The 10,146-nt window shown below is 42.1% G+C and overlaps 1 non-coding gene across 1 annotated transcript; it reads left to right on the forward strand.

Annotated features, from left to right (window-relative positions):
• Window positions 1-10,065: 10,065 nt before the first annotated feature.
• On the forward strand, window positions 10,066-10,146 carry TRNAR-CCU (transfer RNA arginine (anticodon CCU)). Its single transcript is given in 2 exon segments — window positions 10,066-10,102; window positions 10,108-10,146. It is a non-coding gene; the product is annotated as a tRNA-Arg (tRNA).

The raw sequence follows: 10,146 nt of genomic DNA on the forward strand, positions 1-10,146 counted from the left end.
CTGGAGAGAGTTCCGCGGCTCAACGCCCCCGCGGCCCGGTCTGTGGCCAGGCCTCCTGGTGGATCAGAGCCTGATCAACCAGGCTGTCGCTGCTGGCTGCACGCAAACCAACGTACGAGCCACAGCCCGGCTGATCAGGAACTGACTTTAGGTGCTTGTCCAGTGCCAGCTTGAAGACTGCCAGGGGTCTGTTGGTAATCCCCCTTATGTGTGCTGGGAGGCAGTTGAACAGTCTCGTGCCCCTGACACTTATTGTATGGTCTCTTAACGTGCTAGTGACACCCCTGCTTTTCATTGGGAGGATGGTGCATCGTCTGCCAAGTCTTTTGCTTTCGTAGTGAGTGATTTTCGTGTGCAAGTTCGGTACTAGTCCCTCTAGGATTTTCCAGGTGTATATAATCATGTATCTCTCCCTCCTGCGTTCCAGGGAATACAGGTTTAGGAACCTCAAGCGCTCCCAATAATTGAGGTGTTTTATCTCCGTTATGCGCGCCGTGAAAGTTCTCTGTACATTTTCTAGGTCGGCAATTTCACCTGCCTTGAAAGGTGCTGTTAGTGTGCAGCAATATTCCAGCCTAGATAGAACAAGTGACCTGAAGAGTGTCATCATGGGCTTGGCCTCCCTAGTTTTGAAGGTTCTCATTATCCATCCTGTCATTTTTCTAGCAGATGCGATTGATACAATGTTATGGTCCTTGAAGGTGAGATCCTCCGACATGATCACTCCCAGGTCTTTGACGTTGGTGTTTCGCTCTATTTTGTGGCCAGAATTTGTTTTGTACTCTGAGGAAGATTTAATTTCCTCATGTTTACCATATCTGAGTAATTGAAATTTCTCATCGTTGAACTTCATATTGTTTTCTGCAGCCCACTGAAAGATTTGGTTGATGTCCGCCAGGAGCTTTGCAGTGTCTGCAATGGAAGACACTGTCATGCAGATTCGGGTGTCATCTGCAAAGGAAGACACGGTGCTGTGGCTGACATCCTTGTCTATGTCGGATATGAGGATGAGGAACAAGATGGGAGCGAGTACTGTGCCTTGTGGAACAGAGCTTTTCACCGTAGCTGCCTCGGACTTTACTCTGTTGACTACTACTCTCTGTGTTCTGTTAGTGAGGAAATTATAGATCCATCGACCGACTTTTCCTGTTATTCCTTTAGCACGCATTTTGTGCGCTATTACGCCATGGTCACACTTGTCGAAGGCTTTTGCAAAGTCTGTATATATTACATCTGCATTCTTTTTGTCTTCTAGTGCATTTAGGACCTTGTCGTAGTGATCCAATAGATGAGACAGACAGGAGCGACCTGTTCTAAATCCATGTTGCTCTGGGTTGTGTAACTGATGGGTTTCTAGATGGGTGGTGATCTTGCTTCTTAGGACCCTTTCAAAGATTTTTATGATATGGGATGTTAGTGCTATTGGTCTGTAGCTCTTTGCTGTTGCTTTGTGGAGTGGGGCTATGTCTGTTATTTTTAGTAACTGTGGGACGACCCCCGTGTCCATGCTCCCTCTCCATAGGATGGAAAAGGCTCGTGATAGGGGCTTCTTGCAGTTCTTGATGAACAAAGAGTTCCATGAGTCTGGCCCTGGGGCAGAGTGCATGGGCATGTCATTTATAGCCTGTTCGAAATCATTTGGCGTCAGGATAACATCGGATAGGCTTGTGTTAATCAAATTTTGTGGCTCTCTCATAAAAAATTCATTTTGATCTTCGACTCTCAGTCTGGTTAGCGGCTTGCTAAAAACTGAGTCATATTGGGACTTGAGTAGCTCACTCACTTCCTTGCTGTCATCTGTGTAGGACCCATCTTGTTTAAGTAGGGGCCCAATACTGGACGTTGTTCTCGATTTTGATTTGGCATAGGAGAAGAAATACTTTGGGTTTCTTTCGATTTCATTTATGGCTTTTAGTTCTTCCCGCGATTCCTGACTCCTAAAGGATTCTTTTAGCTTAAGTTCGATGCTTGCTATTTCTCTGACCAGTGTCTCCCTACGCATTTCAGATATATTGACCTCTTTTAGCCGCTCTGTTATTCTTTTCCGTCGCCTGTAAAGGGAGCGCCTGTCTCTTTCTATTTTACATCTACTCCTCCTTTTTCTTAGAGGAATAAGCCTTGTGCATACATCGAGTGCCACCGAGTTAATCTGTTCTAGGCATAAGTTGGGGTCTGTGTTGCTTAGTATATCTTCCCAGCTTATATCGGTTAGGACTTGGTTTACTTGGTCCCACTTTATGTTTTTGTTATTGAAGTTGAATTTGGTGAATGCTCCCTCGTGACCAATCTCATTTTGTCGGTCTGGGGCTCCATGCATACATGTCTGAACCTCAATTATGTTGTGATCTGAGTATATTGTTTTTGATATGGTGACATTTCTTATCAGATCATCATTGTTAGTGAAGATGAGGTCTAGTGTATTCTCCAGTCTTGTAGGCTCTATTATTTGCTGGTTTAAATTGAATTTTGTGCAGAGATTTAAAAGCTCGTGTGAGTGTGAGTTTTCATCAGAGCTGCCTCCTGGTGTTATTTCTGCAACAATATTATTTGCTATATTCCTCCATTTTAGGTGCCTTAAGTTGAAATCCCCCAGGAGCAAGATGTTGGGTGCAGGAGCTGGAAGATTTTCCAGACAGTGGTCAATTTTTAACAGCTGTTCCTGGAATTGCTGGGATGTTGCATCCAGAGGCTTGTAGACTACCTCAATGACTAGGTTTTGGTTCTCGACCTTTACTGCTAAAACTTCCACTACATCATTTGAGGCATTTAGCAGTTCTGTGCAAACAAGTGACTCTGCAATGTACAGGCCAACCCCCCCCCCCTTTTGCCTGTTCACTCTGTCACATCTGTATAGGTTGTAACCTGGGATCCATATTTCGTTGTCCAAGTGATCCTTTTTGTGGGTCTCAGTGAAAGCCGCGAACATTGCCTTTGCCTCTGCAAGCAGTCGACGGATGAAAGGTATTTTGTTGTTTGTTGCTGGCTTTATACCCTGTATATTTGCCAAGAAGAATGTTATCGGACTGTTGGTATTGTTGGTACTGGGGGGGGGGGATTTTTTTTCCGGCATTAGTATCTTCGTTATATAACGTTAACAACGTTGATGTGCGGAACTGTGTAGTGTTACAAAGTTGAAGTGTGGAACTGTGTAGTGTTACAACGTTGATGTGTGGAACTGTGTAGCGTTACAACGTTGATGTGTGGAACTGTGTAGTGTCAAAATGTTGATGTGTGGAACTGTGTAGTGTTACAACGTTGATGTGTGGAACTGTGTAGTGTCAAAATTTTGATGTGTGGAACTGTGTAGTGTTACAACGTTGATGTGTGGAACTGTGTTGTGTTACAATGTTGATGTATGGAACTGTGTAGTGCTACAATGTTGATGTGTGGAACTGTGCAGTGTTACAATGTTGATGTGTGGAACTGTGTAGTGTTACAATGTTGATGTGTGGATCTGTGTAGTGTTACTACGTTGATGTGAGGAACTGTGTAATGTTACAACGTTGATGTGTGGATCTGTGTAGTGTTACAATGTTGATGTGTGGAACTGTGTAGTGTTACAATGTTGATGTGTGGAACTGTGTAGTGTTACAACGTTGATGCGTGGAACTGTGTAGTGTTACAACGTTGATGTGTGGAACTGTGTAGTGTTGCACCATTCATGTGTGGAACTGTGTAGTGTTACAACGTTGATGTGTGGAACTGTGTAGTGTTGCACCATTCATGTGTGGAACTGTGTAGTGTTACAATGTTGATGTGTGGAACTGAGTAGTGTTACAATGTTGATGTGTGGAACTGTGTAGTGTTACAATGGTGATGTGTGGAACTGTGTAGTGTTACAATGTTGATGTGTGGAACTGTGTAGTGTTACAACGTTGATGTGTGGAACTGTGTAGTGTTGCACCATTCATGTGTGGAACTGTGTAGTGTTACAATGTTGATGTGTGGAACTGTGTAGTGTTACAATGTTGATGTCATTGATGTACACAAACTTTCATCTACTGATGTTTAAGAACTCGTGAAACCAGGAGACTCAATTAATACTTTTTTATTGCTGAAGACATCAAATTTATAATTCGTTTGTGTTAATGAATCAAGTACACGTCCGTCACGGTCCGTGTGTATGATTATAACTTCATACAAAGTTTCAAATACAAAGGTCTTTAAGATTGAATATTTTCTCTAACAATAATTCACAAATTTAATTTTCATTGTATACACACTGAAAGAAATAAAACTCTCAGAGTATATACAGCTGAATGAGGTGTCTGTACTGTTATTAACTAAATTTTTAAGTCCCTGTACAATACTTGGGAGATCTCATCTGTATTAGGTATGTTTTGAGCTTCGTTGTGCAGGTGATAAGAGAAAACTGATTATTAATGTTGTAACTGAAAGGGAACTGTATGTTTTAGAACTAAACAAAACAAATCTAATAATAGTGAGAAAATTTCAATGCAGGGATTGAGTAGGATTAATACCTGAAGTTGAGCTTAAGATGAAGTAGAATTATGAAGAGGCAAAAGTTTCGTACCATGTTAAAAATATTAGAAAAGTTGAAAAATAAGTTTACTTGATGTAATGTGCAGTGACAGCAGTTGATCTGCTTGTTTATTGGTTGATAAAAGGTTGGTGGGTATTGTGGATGTGCAAGTGTTTTAGAGTGACGATAGTTATGTCAGTTCATTATTTTGGGGCAGCTACTGTGTAGGTCAGATGCAGTACAATAAGAATGAAAACAGTGGGTAAGAGGAAATGAAAGTATTGAACTAAAGAAGGAGAGTGATTGGTAGAATGATGATGTAAATAAGGTCGTAAACGAGAGGAAGTTAGTGTATTAACGAGTGTTTTAATGAAAAGTTGATATAAGGTTGGCAGAGCATATTGAGAGATAGAGAGATAAAACAAGTGATGAGTAAGTTTATTCAGGTATCAACAAATACAGTTACACAGATTATTATACATAGCAGCATATGAGGTAGTGAGAATATTTATTAGCAAATTTTGTTGAGATTATGAAGGAGTTTTAGAGATTAATAAGTTGTGAAAGCCAAGAAAACAAATGGGCTTTTCAGTTAAAATTGTTAAAAAGACATATTGGAATGAGAGAAGATGTTGGAAAGCTGGAGAGAATATTTTGATATGTTAAATGTGTATGATAGATAAGATGAAGTGATGACAAGCCTTGGGCAGGGAGGAGTAATACCTGGTAAGAGTAAGGAAGAGCTGAAGGTGAGTGTGATGGAAGTGCAAGGTATAATGGGTAGAATAATATGGAGTAAAGCAGCTGGGATCTGGGATTAAGACAGAGGCTAAAAGCAGATAAGAATATATATTTGGAATGGTTGGTGAATTTGTTCTTTACTTCCATGAAAGAAGAAGAGATACCTAAAGAAAGGTATGAGAAAGAGAACAAGAGACAGTGTGTGTGTGTGTGAATGTGAACTTACCTAGTTGTGGTTGCAGGGATTGAGTCACAGCTGGCTGTGACTCTTCACTGGTCGCTACTAGATCACTTTCCCTGGTCCATGAGCTTTATCATAAGTCTTCTTAAAGCTATGTATGGATCCTACCTCCATTACATCACTTTCCAGACTATTCCAACTTTGTGACTGAAGAAATACTTCGTAACATCCCTGTGATTCATCTGAGTTTTCAACTTCCAACTGTGACCCATTGTTGCTGTGTACTATCTCTGAAACATCCTGTCTCTGTCCACCTTGGTTTATATGTCGTTATCGTATCCCTCCTATCTCTCCTATCCTCCAGCATAGTTAGGTCTATTTTGCTTAACCTCTTAGCTCCAGGACTAGTCTTGTTGCAAACTTTTACACTTTCTCTAGTTTCCTTATATAGTTGGCTAGGTGTGGGTTGCAAACTGGTGCTGCATACTCCAATATAGGCCTAACATACACGGTGTAAAGGGTCCTGAATGATTCCTTACTGAGATGTCAGAATGCTGTTCTTAGGTTTACTAGGGGCCCGTATGCTGCAGCAGTTATTGTGTCTGGTGTTATACTCACCCCAAGATTCTTTTCCTTAAATGAGGTTTGTAGTCTTTGGCCCCCTAGACTGTACTCCGTCTGCAGTCTTTTTTGCCCTTGCCCAATCTTCATGACTTTGCACTTAGTGCAAAAACGTGTTGCTGGACCAGGTCTGCAGCCTGTCAGAATCCCTTTGTAGTTCTTCCTGGTCCTCATCCGATTGTATTCCTCTTATCAGCTTGACATCATCTGCAAACAGGGACACTTCTGAGTCTATTCCTTCCATCATGTCATTCACAAATACCAGAAACAGCACCGGTCCTAGTACTGACCCCTGTGGAACCCCACTCGTCACAGGAGCCCACTCTGACACCTCGCCATGTACCATGGATCATTGTTGTCTTCCTGACAGGTATTCCCTAATCCAGTGAACTGCCTTCCCTGTTACCCTTGAATGGTCCTCCAGCTTTTGCACTAATCTGCTGTGTCAAACGCCTTCTTACAGTCCAAGAAACGCAGTCTACTCACCCCTCTCTTCTTGTGTTACTGCTGTCACCCTGTCATAGAACTCCAGAAGGTTTGTGACACAGGATTTCCCATCCCTGACACGGGGCTGGCCGTCGTTGATAAGCTCATTCCTTTCAATATGCTCCACCACTCTTCTGAAAATCTTCTCCATGACTTTGCATATTATGCATGTCAGTGACACGGGTCTATAGTTTAATGCTTCATGTCTGTCTCCTTTTTTAAAACTTGGGATTACATTTGCTGCCTTCCATACCTCAGGTAGTCATCCTGTAATGACTGATGTGTTGAAGATTGTTGTTAGTGGTACACACAGTGGCTCTGCACCCTCTCTCAGGACCCATGGAGAGATGTTATCCGGCCCCATCGCCTTTGAGGTATCGGTTGAATGTATTGTGTGTGTGTGCGTGTGTGTGTTACCTGGAGGTTATTCCGGGGATCAACGCCCCAGCGGCCCGGTCCATGACCAGGCCTCCCGATGGATCAGGGCCTGATCAATTAGGCTGTTACTGCTGGCCACACGTAGCCCAACGTACGAGCCACAGCCCTGCTGATACGGCACTGACTTTAGGTATCTGTCCAGCTCTCTCTTCAAGGCAGCCAGGGGTTTATTGGCAATTCCCCGAATGCTTGATGGGAGGCTGTTGAACAGTCTTGGGCCCCGGACACTTATGGTGTTTTCCCTAGTGTACCATTGGCGCCCCTACTTTTAATTAGGGGCCTGCCCAGTCTTTTACTTTCGTAGAGAGTGATTTCTGTGTGCAGATTTGAGACCATTCCTTCCAGGATTTTCCAAATGTAGATTATGATGTATCTCTCCCTCCTGCGTTCCAACGAGTACAAGTCAAGTGTTTCCAAAGCGTTCCCAGCAGTTAAGGTGCTTGACAGAACTTATACGTGCAGTGAAGGATCTCTGTACACTCTCTAGATCTGCGATTTCACGTGCTTTGAATGGAGATGTTAATGTACAGCAGTATTCCAGCCTAGAGAGAACAAGTGATTTGAAAAGGATCATCACTGACTTGGTATCTCTCGCTTGGAACGTTCTCATTATCCATCCTATCATTTTCTTTGCACGTGTGATCGTGGCACTGTTGTGATCCTTGAAAGTGAGATCCTCAGACATTACTACTCCCAGGTCCCTTACATTATTTTTCCACTCTATTGTATGGCTAGAGTCTGTAGTATACTCTGTTCTAGTTATTATCTCCTCCAGTTTTCCATAACGGAGTAGTTGGAATTTGTCCTCATTGAACATCATATTGTTTACCGTTGCCCACTGGAAAACTGTTTATATCTTCTTGGAGGTTAACCACGTCCTCAGCAGATGACAGCCTCATGCAGATCCTAGTATCATCCGCAAAGGACGATACGGTGCTGTGATGTATATCTCTGTCTATGTGTGTGTACTCACCTAGTTGTACTCACCTAGTTGAGGTTGCAGGGGTTGATTCCAAGCTCCTGGCCCCGCCTCTTCACTGGTCGCTACTAGGTCACTCTCCCTGAACCATGAGCTTTATCGTACCTCTGCTTAAAGCTATGTATGGATCCTGACTCCACTACATCGCTTCCCAAACTATTCCACTTCCTTACTACTCTGTGGCTGAAGAAATACTTCCTAACATCCCTTTGATTCATCTGTGTCTTCAACTTCCAACTGTGTCCCCTTATTACTGTGTCCAGTCTCTGGAACATCCTGTCTTTGTCCACCTTGTCAATTCCTCTCAGTATTTTGTAAGTCGTTATCATGTCCCCCCTATCTCTCCTGTCCTCCAGTGTCGTCAGGTTGATTTCCCTTAACCTCTCCTCATAGGACATACCTCTTAGCTCTGGGACTAGTCTTGTTGCAAACCTTTGCACTTTCTCTAGTTTCTTTACATGCTTGGCTAGGTGTGGGTTCCAAACTGGTGCCGCATACTCCAAAAACACGAAGTCCCTGTCCTGTATATGAGACACACCATACAAAATCTGCATCCTATATGTCATTTCAGTCAGTCAAAAACACGGTTAATCACTGCCTTCCAGGATGAAGCTGACCATCTTGGTATGTGGTGGCTAATTAGGTGCTGTGGCAGACTGACCTTTCAGAGGTAGGGTTGGTAGGCTTCCTTCTGAAATGTCAGTAGAAGGCCATATCTGCCTTCCTGGCTGAAATGTGTTCTTGACACACCTCCTTGGGCTCTATCATAATAATAATAATAATAATAATAATAATAATAATAATAATAATAATAATAATAATAATAATAAAAATATTATTAATAAAAATAATAATAATAATAATATCTTCATTTCTACAAGTACATGTACAAGGTATACAGTCCTAGCTGACATCAATGACATACTACAACAAAGAAAGCCGCTTTGCATTTCGGGCAAATTAGGTCAGCTTTGCCCAAGGATGCAACCCACACCAGTCGACTAACACCCAGGTACCCATTTTACTGATGGGTGAACATAGACAACCAGTGTAAAGAAACACGCCCAATGTTTCTAACTCCGCCGTGCGAAGCGAGAGCTTTAGCCACCAGACCACGGGGCACTCTACTGAATTTTTACATTCCATTACCTTAACTGCATTGCTCCTGAAGAAGCATTTACAGTGCAACGAGAAAACCCAAGAGCAGCGTCGTTTCCATCATCCCCTCGTGATTCTGTTCATATGTATAAATATCCAGGATCCCATGTTTTCCAAGACAGTGAAGTGTAATACTCACACCCCCAGGAAACTTAGATTTTAGCAATTTATCAACTTTTTTATGCTGTGTCGGGCCAATAACACTATATCACCTTATAATTAACTTAATACTGAACACAAATGTACTGCATAAATTACCAAAATTTGCATAAGACTTTTAAAAATAAATGTGAAACACAGTACTGTTTACCTCTCTGCACAGGAGATGTGAGGGAGGCATCAGCTGAGGGTAGTTGACCTGGCGTTCTTCAGATGGCAGCAAATAAAGTCTGGTGCAGTTTTCAAGGGAAAGTTTATATAGGTACAGAACCCTTCCCAATTTCCCCCATGGCCAAATATCCTCCCCTTGGACTTGAAATTTCTTCCTAGGGGAGTCAAATTGGAATCAAAACTTTATCATCTCTGAAGCATTAGCAAAAATCCTCTTCAAAGCAATAAATCCTACCATCACATAGTCTTTGCTATTAATTCTACACAAGAACATAACAGAGGAGGAACACTGAAACAGACCTTCTCAAATTCAACCACTAACAGAAATATTTGTCTAACCCATTTTTATGCCACCCAAGTAATGGCTTTTACAACTTTTTACTCATGTGCTAGTTGATTGTTCTACCATATTGTATTATTACTGCTACAACTAATATTACTACTACTACTACTACTACTACTACCACTAGTATTACACCTCTAAGCTTATACATACGCTTTGTGTCCATGTATTGTTTGTAACGACTTGATAAAGCTCCTGGAGAGCGAAACGTTGCCACAATAAAGTGTTACATTAGTTGCACTTGTGCTCATTTACCTAACATATTGTCGGTAATTCTATCAACATTAATACATGTTGATTACAATTGTCCCATAGCTCAGTTGGTAGAGCGCCAGCTTCCTTGCACTTGCTGGTGGTCAGAGGTTCGAGTCCTCTTGGGGCTGCAA

This window comes from Cherax quadricarinatus, chromosome 52, assembly GCF_038502225.1.
Source record: "Cherax quadricarinatus isolate ZL_2023a chromosome 52, ASM3850222v1, whole genome shotgun sequence".
NCBI lineage: Eukaryota > Metazoa > Arthropoda > Malacostraca > Decapoda > Parastacidae > Cherax > Cherax quadricarinatus.